Below are 18,491 nucleotides of genomic sequence, written 5' to 3'. Positions count from 1 at the left end.
TCTGAGGCTTGGTTTAGGAAGCCTTACTGTTTTAATCATTTCTTTTCTTTAAGGAAGATGAGAACCATTTTGCCTGGAAACTGGATGTCAAGTATGTGAAACTGTTGCGCGCACTCAACAGGCCAGGAAGAACGACGCTGCTACAGGATCCTTCTGCACACATTTATTCAGTCCTGTTTCTTCTTTCTCCATATATCTCCCTTGTTTATATCTCCCCTGCTTATATCTCCCTTGTTTTTATATCTCCCTTGTTTATATATCTCCCCCGAACCCTGGGCCTCTCACTCCTTTTATACTGTCTCTCATCCACGCACTGCAGGCCACGCCACCTCACCAGGCACGCAGCTTCAGCTAATCAGGGCAGCAGGGGCAAATCTCCACCAAATTGGATTCACCTGTATCCTGGTACACCTGAGCAGCACTCAAGATGTTTGTGTCTTATATGAGGAAGTCAGGTGCAAGTCATATGACTTAGCTGCAGTCCCTGGCGCCTTTGGGACTGCCGCCACACCCGCTCCCCACATGAAACAAGGACTTGTATCATGTATCTCCTGCGTTTATTAGACAGTTCATAGAATGTTGTTCACTGAGAAGTGTAAAATTGTATATGTGTGTGTGTGTGTTTTAAAGAAACAAGTTATAGAAGATTCATTCAATTAATTACAAAGCTCATTCACCTTGATATATTTTGCTTTTAGTTCAATGGCTTGTGCATTACTTTTTGCTAAGAACTTAGACAAAAAACTGCCAACTCAATAAGATAAAACAAATATAAATTTCTTACAAGAGAGCTATTCCCTTTTCCAAAAGGAAATAAAAGGCTTTCCTCTACATAAATGGTGCTGTTTCCCAGAGATGGCTATCAAAAATTTAGAATTGCATTTCTTCCTTCTCAAAGGAGCTACTCTCTAGTTCAATAGGCCAATTAAAATACAGCTATGCTACCTCAGATGGTAGGCAGACTACTGAACCCTGTTCTGAAATATGTATGTATGTATGTATGTATGTATGTATGTGTGTGTGTGTATCAAAACTAAAAAATAAAGGTCAAAATGGTTGATATATTTAGAAAAAAGCATTTATTGAAATAGTTATGATTTATGTTTTATCTACACGTATGGTAATATTCTGTTCAAACTATTTATAAAATCAATGACATTGGAAATTAGAATATAATTTCATGTCTGAAAATATTTCCAACAGAATGATTTGGATAATGGCAATTGTAAAATGCACATAGAGATGCCAGTGGAAAGAGAATAGAAGCCGGTGGTATACAAATGTGGCAATGACCGGAGCAGCCAGACAGTGACTGCTTCCCCAAATGTAAACTTTAAGAAGATACTGGAAAGGATGTGGAGAAAGAGGAACACTCCTCCATTGCTGATGGGATTGAAAGCTGGTACAACCACTCTGGAAATTAGTTTGGTGGTTCCTCAGAAAATTGGACATAGTACTACTGCTAGATCTGGCAGTACTGCTCCTAGGCATATACCCAGAAGATGTTCCTACTGGTCATAAAGACACATGCTCCACTATGTTCATAGCAGCCCTATTTATGATAGCCAGAAGCTGGAAAGAACCCAAATGTCCCTCAACAGAAGGATGGATACAGAAAATGTGATACATTTACACAATGGACTAATAGTCAGCTATTAAAAACAATGGATTTATGAAATTCTTGTGCAAATGGATGTATCTGGTGGATATCATCCTTAGTGAGGTAACCCAAATACAAAAGAAGTCATTAGATATGCACTCACTGATAAGTGGATATTAGCCCAGCAACCTAGAATACCCAAGATACAACTTCCAAAACACAAGAAAATCAAGAAGGAAGATCAATGCATGGATACTTCATTCCTCCCTAGAATACGGAATAAAATACCCATTGAAGGAGTTGCAGAGTAAGTTTGGAGCTAAGAAGAAAGGATAGACCACCCAAAGAGTGCCCCACCCGAGGGTCTATCCCATAATCAGCCACCAAACACAGACACTATTGCATATGCCAGCAATAATTTGCTGAAAGAACCCTGATATAGCTGTCTCTTCTGAGGCTATGCCAGTGCCTGGCAAATACAGAAGTGGATTCTCACAGTCATCTATAGGATAGAACACAGGTCCCCAAAGGAGGAGCTAGAGAAAGTATTCAAGGAGATGAAGGGGTCTGCAACCCTATAGGTACAACAATGATTTTAACTAACCAGTACCCCCAGAGCTTGTGTCTTTAGCTGCATATGTAGCAGAAGATGGCCTAGTTGGCCATCATTGGGAAGAGAGGCCCCTTGGTCTAGCAAACTCTATATGCCCCAGTACAGGGCAATGCCAGGACCAAGTAGTGGGAGTGGGTGGGTAGGGGAGCAGGACAGGGAGGGTAGAGGGGACTTTCAGGATAGCATTTGAAATGTAAATGAAGAAAATATCTAATAAAACAAAGAATGTAAAAAAAAAAAGAAAAAGAAAAAGAAGAGTATCTGTTTGTGTGCACATTTAACTTGCTAATTCCTCAATCTTTAATTTAGCTTTTGTGAAATCTCCACAAATATGTTTGGGTTCTTAGCATTTAAATTAATGCCCCAATCCATGAACACAATCATGCACATCCACACCCTGTTTTAGAGAGGATCCGTTTTTCAGTTTTGAGTCATAAATGCCTTGTCCTGAAGGGAAAAAAGTTTTGACAGAATTTTAGTACTTCTCTCCAGAGGTTAGGTACAGCCCCCATTTAGGGAATAAGACCACCCACTTATTTCCAAAATTTTAACTCAGAATTGCTCCTATCTAAAAAGGAAATGAGACAAAGGGTGGAGCAAAGACTGAAGGAAGGGCCATCCAGAAACTGTCCCACCTGGGGATTCATCCCATATCCAGTCACCAAACCCAGACATTATGTGGATGCCAAGGAATACTTGCTGACAGGAGCCTGATATAGCTCTCTCCTGAGAGGCCCTTCCAGAGCCTGACAAATACAGAGGTGGATGCTTTCAGCCAACCATTTTTTTGAGCATAGGACCCCAACAGAGGAGTTAGAGAAAGGAGCAAAGGAGCTGAAGGGTTTGCAACCCCATAGGAAGACCAACAATATCAACCAACCAGATCCCCCAGAGCTCTCAGGGATTAAACCACCAACCAACGGGTACACATTGGACCCAGGGTTCTAGCCACATATGTAGCACAGGATGGCTTTGTTGGTCATCATTGAGAGGAGAGGCCCTTGGTTCTGTTGAAGGGTTGATATCCCAGTGTAAAGGAATGTTAGGGTAGTGAGGCAAAAGTGGGTAGATGGGTGGGGGAATACTCTAATAGAAGCAGGGGGAGGGACATGGGATATGGGGTTTGTAGAAGGGAAACTGGGAAACGAGATAATATTTGGAAAGTAAATAAATAAAATAAGATAAAGAAAAAAAGTTTTATTTTATTATGGAATGTTGTTATTTTTCCAGCTACAGTGATTGTAAGTTCTGCTGGGCATAGTCTGGGCAGGCATCTCTGGTCTCTTAAGAGACTGTAGAACATCTGTTCTCAATAGTCTCTATTGAAAAGTCAGCTGTTATTCTAATAGATCTGTGTGTCTGTTACTGGATCTGTTGGAGCAGAGGGAGAGGTGAAGATTTTCAGTTAGACTACATATTCACCTGGCCAGAGTGGCCTGTGGGTTTCCTGAGAATCTAAAAATCTTACTGAGCTCTAGTGAGCCAATTATTTTTTTGTAAACAATTTCTTATTGTTTTGTTAGTTCCAACCCAACATTGCTAAGGGATACACTTCCTCACATGTAAACATCTTCCCACAATTTTCTCCCCAAAGTTGAAGTCACAAGTAGCAGAGGTCAGTAAACTCAGGACCCACAGTAGAGAAAACAGAAAGTAAACATTTGACCGTGAGATGCTATTTATCTGAGGCTATGTGAATGATGGCGTTTGTCCACTGATGTCCGTACAGATTCTCGCTTCTCATCCAGACATAACGGAGAGGATGTAAAGCAAAATCTCCAGAACCCACATAAAAAACTATGAAGGGACTAAATTTGACTAGGAAATGAATTTATAATTTGTCTTGCGAACCAAACCTGTTTAAAGATAAAAATAAATAAATTAAGATCTTCCAGCTTAAGCACTACTGCTGACATTCATACTCACGTGACATTCATACTACTAGAAAAGTACATGTTTTCAGCGAATGCCCCTTCCTTTCCAGCCTTCTCCTTGGACCCTGCAGCCACCATGATGTTGATACCTAAGAGGAATCAGACTACCATCTATGAACTCCATTGTAAGGAAGGTGTTATGGTTACCGAAAAGATGTCCACATGCCCAAACACCCCGAGTTGGCAGACAATAATATGTCCAACCTTCATGTCATGTGAAGGCCATGTAGTCTCTCAAGTGTCGAGGCAACATGAAGGAAGTTTGCTTGGAGACATTTCTCTTGGTACCTTACGAATGAAGGCATCCAGTATCCCTGAGATTACCTGCACTTACTTCCAGAGACTACGGAGATCATGACTGTGACCCTGCAGTCTGGGCTGAACCCTGGCAGGCTTCGGCCAAAGGTCCAGAGGGTGACTGGGCTTTAAGATTCACAAGAGGGGAGGCAGACAGAGACACCTACAGAAGGAGTGTTGTGCCCCCTGTAGCTGACAAGAAAGCTGAGGCTGGGGCTGGCTCAGCAAATGAGTTCCAGTTTAGAAGCAGCTTCGGTCCTGGACGTGGTCAGCCACCTCAGTGAAGTTGGAGATTATGTTGTATTGAGTAAACTTTAAAGAAAAACAAAACAAAACAAATACATTTTTAAAATTTTCATTAACGTTAGCCTACTTGAAAATTTATATCCACAAATAATTATCATCACTGATTTGAACATAAATATATGTATACATGCTATTAAAAAGTGAAACTGAGTTGGAAATTTTGTAATTTGTAACTGCTGAGATTAGAAAAAGGCTGGGGGTGCTCTGGAGATCACCTGACCCCTATTTCTTTTGTTTTCTTTTTATTAGTTTTTAATAGTGATTCAAGCAATATATTTTAGTCATGTCTACCCATCGCCTTTCTCCCAGATCCATTCCATACCTCCTTTCCTAACCACTTACCTCTACATTCATTCCCTCTTCCAACCCATCCCCCCCTTAGCAAAACTAAACAAAGCAAAAACAAAAATTAAATCCAGTTTTTATGCGGCCTATGTACTGTAGACATCTATTGGAGCATGGTTGACCTACCAAAGGTCAAACTATTAAACAAAACAGACTCTCCATCTTTCAGAAGCCATCAATCGACAATTACTCCTCAGCAGGGAGGGGGACTTCCTATCCATCTGTCCTCTCCATATTGTGATTTTTGTCTGGCTTGAGCTTGCGTAGGTCTTACACATGCTGTCACAACCATTGTGAGTTAATATGTACAACCACACTAGTGTTTCTTAGTATTCTCCCACTGAAGAATAAAAAATTACTGAACTCTTCCTCACCCCAGAGCCCGACCCCTCCCATCTAGAGAGTGTTCCCAGAACACTCCTGAACTCTTCACCCCAGAATGCATTCCTGAACTCCTCACCCTAGAGTTTGAACCCTCCCAACTAAAGGCTGTTCCAAGAACATTTTTGAGATAAGGGCCTCCTGGAACAACCTCAGAATGAACCGGGTACATTGCCAAATAATAGGACATGACCCCTTAGTTACATAGAATCCCTTGGCAGAACCCCTTGTCCCTTGGCAGAACCCCTTAGTTATGTAAACTTGTACTTTCCCTACCCCGCTCTCCCCCCTTGAGTTTTCCTATATAAGCCTGTGAAAAATTTGGCTGGGCGTCGATTGTCCTCTACACCACTAGGTGTATGAGTTTCGACCCCAGAGCTCTGGTCTATGTGCTTTCATGCTGCTGCTTTATTAAATCTTGCCTTCAACATTTTGAGTTCGGTCTCAGTGTCTTCTTGGGTCCGCGGCTGTCCCGAGACTTGAGTGAGGGTCTCCCTTTGGGGGTCTTTCATTTGGGGGCTCGGTCCGGGATCAGCGCGACCACCCAGAGACCCTAGACCCACTTTAAGGTAAGATTCTTTGATCTGTCTTGGTCTGGTGTCTGTGTTCTGTTTCTAAGTTTGGTGTGATCGCAGTTTCGGTTTTGCGGACGCTCAGTGAGACCGCGCTCCGAGAGGGAACGCGGGGTGGATAAGGATAGACGTGTCCAGGTGTCCACCGTCCGTTCGCCCTGGGAGACGTCCCAGGAGGAACAGGGGAGGACCAGGGACGCCTGGTGGACCCCTTTGAAGGCCAAGAGACCATCTGGGGTTGCGAGATTGTGGGTTCGAGTCCCACCTCGTGCCTTGTTACGAGATCGTGGGTTCGAGTCCCACCTCGTGCAGAGGGTCTCAATCGGCCGGCCTTAGAAAGGCCATCTGATTCTCTGAGTTGCTTGTGGTCGACGCGAAGTCGCCGCCGCTTTTGGTTTCTTTTTTGTCTTAGTCTCGTGTTCGCTCTTGTTGTGTCTACTATTATTCTAGAAATGGGACAATCTGTGTCCACTCCCCTTTCTCTAACTCTGGAGCATTGGAAGGAGGTGCAGGTCAGAGCCCACAACCAGTCGGTGGAGGTCAGAAAGGGTCCGTGGCAGACCTTTTGCGCCTCTGAGTGGCCGACGTTTGGAGTGGGCTGGCCACCAGAAGGTGCTTTTGACTTGTCACTAATCGCCGCCGTCAGGCGAATTGTTTTTCAGGAGGAAGGGGGTCACCCTGATCAGATCCCCTACATTGTGACCTGGCAGAATCTCGTCCAATTCCCACCTCCGTGGGTCAAGCCTTGGACCCCAAATTCTTCGAAACTGACGGTCGCGGTTGCCCAGTCTGATGCAGCCGGAAAGTCCAGCCCGTCAGCTCCCCCCAAGATTTATCCAGAGATTGACGACCTCCTCTGGATGGACTCCCAACCTCCCCCTTATCCCCTGCCCCAGCAGCCACCTGCAGCCGCCCCACCACAGGGACCAATAGCGAGAGGGGCTCAGGGACCGGCAGGGGGGACTCGGAGCCGACAAGGCTGAAGCCCCGGGGAGGAAGGAGGGCCGGATTCAACAGTTGCCTTACCACTTAGAGCACATGTGGGAGGGCCAGCGCCAGGACCCAATGATCTCATTCCTTTACAGTACTGGCCTTTTTCCTCTTCTGATTTATATAATTGGAAAACTAACCACCCTCCCTTCTCAGAGAACCCCTCTGGGCTTACTGGGCTCCTTGAGTCACTTATGTTCTCCCATCAACCCACTTGGGATGATTGTCAGCAGCTTTTGCAGGTTCTTTTCACCACAGAAGAAAGAGAAAGAATCCTGATGAAGGCGAGAAAAAATGTTCTAGGAGAGGACAGCACACCCACTGCCCTCCCTAACCTCGTGGACGAGGCTTTCCCCTTGAACCGCCCCAACTGGGACTACAACACCGCGGAAGGTAGGGGACGCCTCCTTGTCTATCGCCGGACTCTAGTGGCAGGTCTCAGAGGAGCCGCTAGACGGCCCACCAATTTGGCTAAGGTAAGAGAGGTCTTGCAGGGGCAGACTGAACCACCCTCAGTCTTCCTTGAGCGTCTCATGGAGGCATATAGGAGGTACACCCCTTTTGACCCCTCGTTAGAGGGGCAGAGAGCCGCTGTAGCCATGGCCTTCATTGGTCAGTCCGCTCCCGACATTAAGAAAAAGCTGCAAAGGCTGGAGGGGCTCCAAGATCATACGCTCCAAGATTTAGTAAAAGAAGCAGAGAAAGTCTATCATAAGAGGGAAACAGAAGAAGAGAGGCAGGAGAGAGAGAAGAAAGAAATGGAGGAGAGAGAAAATAGACGGGATCGCCATCAGGAAAGAAATTTGAGTAAAATTTTGGCCGCAGTTGTAAATGATAGACAGTCAGGAAAAGGTAAAACAGGGCTCCTGGGCAACAGGGCAGTGAAACCGCCAGGTGGCAGAAAGATACCACTGGAAAAAGACCAATGCGCCTATTGCAAAGAGAAAGGACACTGGGCTAGAGATTGCCCTAAAAAACGGGAGCGATCCAAGGTCCTGACCCTAGAAGATGATTAGGGAAGTCGGGGCTCAGACCCCCTCCCTGAGCCTAGGGTAACTTTGTCCGTGGAGGGGACTCCCGTCAACTTCCTGATAGACACCGGAGCAGAGCATTCAGTACTCACTAGCCCCCTAGGCAAGCTAGGCTCTAAAAAGACCATGGTGATTGGAGCCACTGGTAGTAAATTTTACCCCTGGACAACCGAACGAGCCCTACAGATAAACAAGAACATAGTGACCCATTCCTTCCTGGTGATACCTGAGTGTCCTGCTCCCCTCTTGGGGCGCGATCTGCTAACCAAACTAAAGGCTCAAGTCCAATTTACTTCAGAAGGCCCACAAGTAAGCTGGGGAAAAGCCCCCGTTGCCTGCCTTGTCCTCAACACAGAGGAAGAGTACCGGCTGCAAGAAGAGCAACCCAAAAATGCAGTCTCTTCAGACTGGCTAACTGCGTTCCCCAATGTCTGGGCAGAACAAGCAGGAATGGGGTTGGCTAAACAAGTGCCTCCGGTTGTGGTAGAACTTAAAGCTGATGCCACCCCCATCTCGGTAAGACAATACCCCATGAGCAAGGAAGCTAGGGAGGGCATCCGGCCTCATATCCAGAGGTTGCTAGACCAAGGAGTTTTAGTGGCCTGTCAGTCCCCCTGGAATACACCACTTCTGCCGGTTCGAAAACCAGGGACTAATGACTATCGCCCGGTGCAAGACCTCCGGGAAGTTAACAAAAGGGTCCTGGACATTCACCCCACAGTCCCAAACCCGTACAATTTATTAAGCTCTCTCCCACCTGAGAGAACATGGTATATAGTCCTAGACTTAAAAGATGCCTTCTTTTGCCTACGCTTGCACCCTAAGAGTCAGCTCCTGTTTGCCTTTGAATGGAGGGACCCAGAGGGCGGACAGACTGGTCAACTAACCTGGACTAGGCTACCACAGGGGTTCAAAAATTCCCCCACCCTGTTTGACGAGGCCCTCCATCGGGATCTCGCGCCTTTTCGCGCTCAAAACCCTCAGCTTACCCTACTACAGTATGTGGATGATCTCTTGGTCGCGGCGGCCTCGAAGGAGCTGTGTCACCAGGGAACTGAGAGGCTCCTCGCAGAACTGAGTGACTTGGGGTATCGAGTTTCGGCTAAAAAGGCACAAATCTGTCAAACTGAGGTAACCTACCTGGGGTATACCCTCCGAGGGGGTAAAAGATGGCTCACAGAAGCCCGGAAGAAGACTGTTATGATGATCCCATCGCCAACTACCCCACGGCAGGTACGTGAGTTTCTGGGGACTGCTGGCTTTTGTAGACTCTGGATTCCAGGCTTTGCAACCCTAGCGGCACCTCTATATCCTTTGACTAAGGAAGGGGTTCCTTTTGAGTGGAAAGAAGAGCACCAAAGAGCTTTTGAGGCTATCAAGTCGTCTCTAATGACTGCCCCCGCGCTAGCATTACCAGACTTGACTAAGCCTTTCGTCCTATATGTGGACGAGAGAGCGGGCGTAGCCAGGGGAGTGTTGACACAAGCACTGGGACCCTGGAAGAGACCTGTAGCCTATTTGTCAAAGAAATTAGATCCCGTTGCTAGTGGATGGCCCACATGTCTGAAAGCTATTGCGGCAGTGGCCCTGCTGATCAAAGATGCTGACAAATTGACCATGGGACAACAGGTGACTGTTGTAGCCCCTCATGCCTTGGAAAGTATCGTGCGGCAGCCACCTGACAGATGGATGACAAATGCCCGAATGACACACTATCAGAGCCTGCTGCTAAATGAGCGTGTAACCTTTGCGCCCCCTGCCATCCTCAACCCAGCTACCCTTCTCCCTCTAACAAATGATTCCGTCCCAGTACATCAATGTACAGACATCCTCGCTGAAGAAACTGGGACCAGAAGAGACCTGACTGACCAACCCTGGCCTGGAGCTCCCAGTTGGTATACGGACGGCAGCAGTTTCCTGATAGAGGGGAAGCGAAAGGCTGGAGCTGCGGTGGTGGACGGGAAAAAGGTAATTTGGGCAAGCGCTTTGCCTGAAGGAACGTCGGCACAAAAGGCTGAACTTATAGCGCTTATACAAGCCCTCCGAGAGGCTAAAGGTAAGATCGTTAACATCTACACTGACAGCCGCTATGCTTTTGCTACCGCACACATCCATGGGGCCATCTACAGGCAGCGAGGGCTATTGACTTCGGCTGGTAAAGACATTAAAAACAAAGAAGAAATTCTGGCCCTGTTGGAAGCCATACATGCACCTAAGAAGGTAGCCATCATCCACTGCCCCGGCCACCAAAGAGGAGAAGACTTGGTGGCCAAGGGCAACCGAATGGCAGACTCAGTGGCAAAACAAGTTGCTCAAGGGGCCATGATCTTAACTGAAAAAAGTGATCCGCCCGAAAGCCCTGAGGATGAGAGGTATAACATAAAAGAGCTATTGTGGACCAGTGATCCCCTCCCATACTTTTCTGAAGGGAAAATAGAATTGACTCCCGAAGAAGGAATAAAATTTGTGAAAGGACTACACCAACTCACCCACCTGGGAGTTGAAAAAATGATGAGACTAATTAAAAATTCCCGATACCAAGTCCCCAACCTGAAGTCAGTGGCTCAAAAGATTATAGACTCCTGCAAACCATGTGCATTCACTAATGCGACTAGAGCCTACAAAGAACCTGGAAAGAGACAACGGGGAGACCGTCCTGGAGTGTATTGGGAGGTAGATTTTACTGAAGTTAAACCTGGAATGTATGGTAACAAGTATCTGTTAGTATTTGTAGACACTTTTTCAGGATGGGTTGAGGCGTTTCCCACTAAAACTGAGACTGCCCAGATTGTGGCCAAGAAGATCCTTGAAGAAATCCTGCCAAGATTTGGAATCCCTAAGGTAATCGGGTCCGACAATGGACCAGCCTTTGTTGCCCAGGTAAGTCAGGGCTTGGCCACTCAGTTGGGCATCGATTGGAAATTACACTGTGCTTACCGCCCTCAAAGCTCAGGACAGGTAGAGAGGATGAATAGGACCTTAAAAGAGACCTTGACTAAATTAGCCATTGAGACCGGCGGGAAAGACTGGGTGGCTCTCCTCCCTCTTGCGCTCTTCCGAGCCCGAAACACCCCTGGACGTTTCGGGCTCACTCCTTTTGAAGTTCTGTATGGAGGACCTCCCCCCCTTAATGGAAGCTGGTGGAACATTGGTTTCTGACTCTGACCCTGTCTTACCCTCCTCTTTGCTTATTCATTTAAAGGCCCTAGAAGTGATTAGGACCCAGATTTGGGACCAACTGAAGGCAGCCTATACCCCAGGGACTACCGCAGTACCCCACGGGTTCCGAGTTGGAGACAAAGTCTTGGTCAGACGGCATCGAACAGGCAGCCTCGAGCCACGGTGGAAGGAACCCTATTTGGTGTTACTGACAACCCCTACTGCGGTAAAAGTTGACGGGATTGCCTCCTGGATCCACGCCTCCCACGTCAAGAGGGCCGCCAGTCAAGATGAAGAAAACCACGAAGACAATTGGACAGTGGCAGCCACTGACAATCCTCTTAAGCTTCGTTTGCGCCGCAGGCGCCACCCTGAGCCTAGGGAACCACAACCCTCATGCTCCAATTCAACAGTCCTGGGAAGTGCTTAATGAGGAGGGAAACATTGTATGGGCAACCACTGCAGTCCATCCCCTCTGGACTTGGTGGCCTGATCTCACACCTGACATCTGTAAGTTAGCGGCAGGATCCCCAAATTGGGACCTCCCTGATCATACCGATCTTAGTAACCCACCCCCTGAAGAGCGGTGTGTCCCAAACGGGATAGGGAGCACATATGGGTGTTCGGGGCAGTTTTACCGAGCTAATCTTAGAGCTGCACAATTTTATGTTTGCCCTGGTCAGGGTCAGAGCAAAAGGCTTCAACGAGAATGTGGAGGGGCATCAGATTACTTTTGTGGTAAATGGACATGTGAAACGACAGGGGAAGCTTACTGGAAGCCCTCCTCTGACTGGGACCTAATCACGGTAAAACGAGGAAGTGGCTATGATAAGTCAAACCAAGGAGAAAGAAACCCCTATAAATATCCAGAGAATGGGTGCACTTTTAAAAACAGCCCCCCAGGACCATGCAAAGGTAAATACTGCAACCCCCTACTTATAAAGTTCACCGAGGAAAGGAAACAACACCGTCTAAGTTGGCTTAAAGGAAATAGGTGGGGTTGGCGAGTATACATTCCACTAAGAGATCCTGGGTTCATTTTCACGATCAGACTGACAGTGAGAGACCCGGCGGTGACACTCGTAGGGCCCAACAAGGTCCTTATAGAACAGGGCCCCCCAGTCGTACCGGCTCCCCCAAAGGTCCCAGCCGTACCAGCTCCACCAACTCCACAGCCCAACACAGTGGTACCCTCCCTAGGGACTAATACTCCCCTCATAAAGCCTACCTTGGCTTCCCCACCGCCCCTAGGTACAGAGAACCGTCTGGTCAGTCTAGTCCAGGGAGCTTTTTTAGCTTTAAATAGAACTAACCCTAATATGACTCAATCATGCTGGCTATGCTATACCTCTAGCCCCCCTTATTATGAAGGAATAGCTCAGATCAGGACTTATAATATTACTTCAGATCATTCTCAATGCCTTTGGGGAGAAAACAGAAAGTTGACTCTAGCAGCAGTTTCAGGAAGGGGGCTTTGTTTGGGCCAGGTACCTCAGGATAAAGGGCACCTCTGTAATCAGACCCAGAACATCCAGTCTAGCAAAAGTGGTCAGTATCTAGTGCCCCCCTTAGACACAGTATGGGCTTGCAATACTGGTCTCACTCCTTGTGTGTCTATGTCTGTTTTTAATAGTTCCAAAGATTTCTGCATTTTGGTTCAGCTTATTCCTAGACTCCTGTATCATGATGATAGCTCCTTTTTAGACAAATTTGAGCATCGGGTCCGCTGGAGAAGAGAACCCGTTACCTTAACTTTGGCAGTTCTATTAGGATTGGGAGTAGCGGCTGGAGTAGGTACAGGAACCGCTGCCTTAATTAAGACCCCCCAATACTATGAAGAACTACATGCAGCTATGGATGTTGATCTTAGAACTATAGAACAGTCTATAACCAAATTAGAAGAATCTTTAACTTCCCTGTCCGAAGTGGTGCTACAGAATAGAAGGGGATTAGACTTATTATTCCTTAAAGAAGGAGGACTCTGTGCTGCCCTAAAAGAAGAATGTTGTTTTTATGTTGACCATTCAGGAGTAATCAAAGATTCTATGGCCAAACTTAGAGAACGCCTAGATATACGTAAAAGAGAAAGAGAAAGCCAACAAGGATGGTTCGAAAGCTGGTTTAATAAGTTCCCTTTGCTCACCACTCTCCTCTCCACCATAGCAGGACCTTTAATTACACTTATGCTTTTGCTTACTTTTGGCCCCTGCATCCTTAATAAGTTAGTAGCTTTTATTAGAGAAAGGATAAATGCAGTACAGGTTATGGTACTAAGGCAACAATATCGGGTCCTTCAGGAGGTTGAAAACTCGCTCTAAGATTAGAGCTATTTCCTAAAAGGAGTGGGGAATGAAGAATAAAAAATTACTGAACTCTTCCTCACCCCAGAGCCCGACCCCTCCCATCTAGAGAGTGTTCCCAGAACACTCCTGAACTCTTCACCCCAGAATGCATTCCTGAACTCCTTACCCTAGAGTTCGAACCCTCCCAACTAAAGGCTGTTCCAAGAACATTTTTGAGATAAGGGCCTCCTGGAACAACCTCAGAATGAACCGGGTACATTGCCAAATAATAGGACATGACCCCTTAGTTACGTAGAATCCCTTGGCAGAACCCCTTGTCCCTTGGCAGAACCCCTTAGTTATGTAAACTTGTACTTTCCCTACCCCGCTCTCCCCCCTTGAGTTTTCCTATATAAGCCTGTGAAAAATTTGGCTGGGCATCGATTGTCCTCTACACCACTAGGTGTATGAGTTTCGACCCCAGAGCTCTGGTCTATGTGCTTTCATGCTGCTGCTTTATTAAATCTTGCCTTCAACATTTTGAGTTCGGTCTCAGTGTCTTCTTGGGTCCGCGGCTGTCCCGAGACTTGAGTGAGGGTCTCCCTTCGGGGGTCTTTCACCACCACCCCTTACTCTTACAGTCTTTCTGAGCCCACTTCTGCAATCATCCCTGAGCCTTGGGAGGAAGGATTGTGATGCAGATGTCATATTTGGGGCTGAACCTTTGCACTGTCTTGTTCTCTGCACCTTGACCATCTGTGGATCCCTGTGTTAATCATCTACTGGAAAAATAAGCTCTTATGGTAAGAATTGTGAGACACACTAATCTATAGGAAGGATAGGTTAGCAAGACTTAATTTAATAGTATTTCTGTGTAGTAGAGTAACAGTGGTAAGTTCTATCCTTAGGCTTTTAAACTATCTAGCTATAGGTTCTTGTCTCTGATAACAGTGCCTAATATGGGTTCCATTGTGTGGAGCAGATCTTCAATACAGTCAGAAATCGATTGGTTACTCCCTCGTCATTCGTGCTACTATAGTATCACTGAGTGTGTCTCCCCCTGTCCTGAGCTATTGTTCCTGCCCGAAGGAATGCACTCAGGACACAAGATCCTTCCGTAGCTAATCTTTATTACATGTTGATGAAGAAGACAAAGAAGGCTCAGAAACGTGTTGCTTAAATACCCCCTGGTGTGACGTGTCTATACCCGACTGGCAGCTTCACCCATGATCTACGCCCCAGGGATGGGCTAGTGACTTGGCGGGCTTTTGCTCCTTGCACACGTGCACATAGCTTGTTCTTTGTTTAGGTGGCATAAGGCACTGCGAGCCAGCGCCATCTTATGATGGTAAATGTTATTGCGGCTCTCCACATCCCCCGTCATTATTGTACACAGGGTACACAGCTGGGGAAGGCTGATTACTATTCTCCTCTGAAACTGTGCATAACACCCTACAGCACTCTGAAAGCCAGCCCTCAAGGACGAGGCCTCCACATAAAGACTAGCTTTATTTCTCAATATTCTATGACTCAAATGTGGAGTGTGTGTGTGTGTGTTCAGCAGTTAGGTCCTACCATCAAGTTCTGGAAGGTCACCAAGAGCAGTGACAATAGCATGTAGTGTATGGGTGGTTTATATGGCCTCACTGGCCAGTAGTGCCAAGAAAAGTGAGCCGTGGCTGGCATTCTGCTTCTATTTGTCATTATGTATCATCTACAGGGCCATTGTTGCCATTTGTAGGTTTCTTCAGTTAAATTCTCTTAATATATGAGTATTATTTTTCCTTAATATTATCTCTTTAAAACCCTGTGATAGCTTTTAATCCCTGTGCTGTTAGCCTCTCAAATTCTACAAGGCCTATATATATATATATTAGGATTTTGAAGGATCAGACCCTCTGACCAGTCTAGAAGCCATAGGTCTTACAGTTTCTCAGCTCCTCCTGTGATCACACTGGTTTCATATATGTTCTACTCCATTGCAAACAGGTCCTCCCCTGAACTCTTCACAGTCTATCTTCCCCACATTAGCTTGTCATAAGCATTGTTCCAGCAACAGTGCTTACCATCTTCCATAACCAGGTCAATTTCCTTACTTCTTCCCTCTCATCATACTGTGCTGACTCAAATGGTACACAAACATCTTTTTGTATAATTAGATGACTTAAAATCTTCTCTACCACCTTCCAAGAAGGAGCCACATCTAGCTTTTTACTTGATCCTCTGCAAATAGAACTGCCAGGACATTTAGGCTACAGAATATTTATTTTACGGATCATGAAAGGAAGTAATTGTTTTAGTACCAACATTACACAAGAGTCTTGGGCTGGATTCAGGAGGCTTTAGCTCGATACATTTGTCCAGACACCCTGGACACAGCATACTTCTCCTGGTTTGTATAGCTGCACACTTCGAACTGTGTAAGTGGTCTTCCATGATAAGGAATGTGTTACATACTTTTTGGTAGAATGTGGGTTCTTTTAAGCTAGGGATAATCTTGGGTTACTGATTTCTCAGAGAAAAGAGATGATTACTATTACAGATTTGTTTTAGAAGTGCTTGGAGAAGACAGATAGTGACAAAGCAATGCTTTCATGTTCTTGTTTTTTTTGTTTATTATATCTCAGGTCATATATGTAGATATGTGGTTGCAAAACTTAGTAGCTAGCAAGCTACAAAAAACAAAGACCACCATAGATCTAAAACTGACACATTTTGTTTCTCATAGAAAGTGAAATTGTCAGCCTATTTGAACAAAGAATGGAGCATGGTAAAAGTAAAAACTGAAAAAAAAATGTTGTGCTTTTAAGAGAATATAGAATTGTAATTTCTAGTGAAAAATCTTGACAAGACACTAAGAATACATTTTTTAAAAGATACTGGGTTAAAATAAACATGGCAACTTCTCTTGGTTTAGTAAATAAAATACCATGGTTAACATTCTTCCATGGTACTGCTATTTAGGTGAAGTGTATCTTAACAATCCCACACTGTACCATTTATGCCTGCATCTACACAGACCCAGTAATTTGTACATACAACATTCATTTCAAAAGAGCAAGGGGAAAATAAACCCAGAGCTTAAAGCAGGAGAGACAGCTGTTGAATTCAGTGAGAATTTTCCATTTGAATAGCAGAAGGAAATCTTCCCTTTGAAGAGTTGACTAAGGAGACATTAAAGATTCCTAACCACCCAACAATAGGCACTTAGGATGCCAAATATTTATGCGCTTTCTCTCTGAAGCCCAGATATTTTATGCAAAATTTTCTTTTGAATTTCAGGCAACATTTCAAAAACATTTTGCTTAAGGAAGAAAAATCACCCATCTGTTCTCAACTGCAGGGGAATGCAGTGTAAAGACTTAGCTGATCCTCCTCCTTCATTATCACTGTGCACTCCCTGTGTGCTGCGGAAGAATTCTCTCTAAAAATTCCACCCAGTTCATTGAATCAGGTGGTGGAGTGTATCCTTTGTGTATCCTTTGTATTTTGTCTTTTCTCACTGGACTACAGCCGCCTGGAGGGTAGGTATAATACCACACATGATTGTAACCTGGTCTTCTATTCTGGGCTGGTGCACATTAGACCATTTTGTTTATTCTGTGCATATAAAAATTGTTCATGTTGAGAAAAAATCATGTACTTCAGGAAATGTTTACATTTTCTTAAAAGAAATATGGATATATGTCTTTTATATTTCAAATTATGTCTTTGATTGTGAGTCAAACCAAGTGTACAAACTTCTCCCTTTGTAGTTCTGGAGCTTGAAAACAATGAAATGATTAACCAAGTTACAATCTGTAGAACCACATAGGTTAGGTATAGAGGAAAAGACTTGGCAGATATACTGGCTGCTTTTGTGTGTCAACTTGACACAGGCTGGAGTTATCACAGAGAAAGGAGCTTCAGTTGGGGAAGTGCCTCCATGAGATCCAGCTGTAAGGCATTTTCTCAATTAGTGATCAAGTGGGGAAAGGCCCCTTGTGGGTGGTAACATCTCTGGGCTGGTAGTCTTGGGTTCTATAAGAAAGCAAGTTGAGCAAGCCAGGGGAAGCAAGCCAGCAAATAACATCCCTCCATGGCCTCTGCATCAGCTCCTGCTTCCTGACCTGCTTGAGTTCCAGTCATGCATCCTTTGGTGATCAACAGCAATGTGGATGTGTAAGCTGAACAAACCCTTTCCTCCCCAACTGCTTCTTGGTCATGATGTTTGTGCAGGAATAGAAACCCTGACTAAGACAGCAGGAGATGGGGGGATAGATTCTATTAGTAAAGGGAAATACAATAGCTATGGATGGATGGGGCAGCTGGAATTGGTAGATCAAGTGAGGAGGAGAAGGGAAGAGAGGGATGAGGGAAGCAATATGAGGAGACACAGCAAAAACTGAGGTCAATTTGAGGGATAAAATAGAAACTACATACAGTAGAAGATTCCTAAAATACATAAACATGAAGATGATCTAAAAGAAATCACCAAATAATGGGGAAGACAGAGCCTCAACTCAAAACCGATGAAAAGATGAAGACTCTACAGATAAGACCGTGGAAATAAATCGTTTCCCATCTACTTAGTTCTCTGAGAAAACCACACTAGGACCAGGTGGTGTCCAGATAATTAACTTACCACAAGAGGACATCCTATATGCCAAACATCCATTTCCCAAAGTACTTCGAGTGAGTTTGTGGCACATGCATTCTGCTGGTCCTCCGTTGGATGTTAGGCTAATATAGGGTTCCTGGAGGCCTAAAGTCTTTACTATTATAAGCATAGGGATTTCTTCTCTATAACACAGCGCTTCAATCTCAGTGTAGGAGGAATGGATTGCAAGATTTGATGTGTTTCTTATCCTTCTAAAATAAGATACTTCCAAGTAAATGATCTTCTAAGTCTGGCAAACCATAAGACTTACTTTACTTAGTGAAGCCACTTATGCTGATGTCTGTAAGACTCCCTTAGTATCCCAGGCATAGGAAATACATC

General features: G+C 45.2%; 1 pseudogene; it reads left to right on the top strand.

Moving 5' to 3' along the window:
• On the top strand, positions 4,186–4,771 carry Gm2796 (predicted gene 2796; annotated as a pseudogene).

This window comes from Mus musculus, chromosome 6 (assembly GCF_000001635.26).
Source record: "Mus musculus strain C57BL/6J chromosome 6, GRCm38.p6 C57BL/6J".
Classification (NCBI taxonomy): Eukaryota; Metazoa; Chordata; class Mammalia; order Rodentia; family Muridae; genus Mus; species Mus musculus.
Note: the sequence above shows the minus strand (reverse complement) of the source record. Positions and strands in the feature narration are given on the sequence as shown.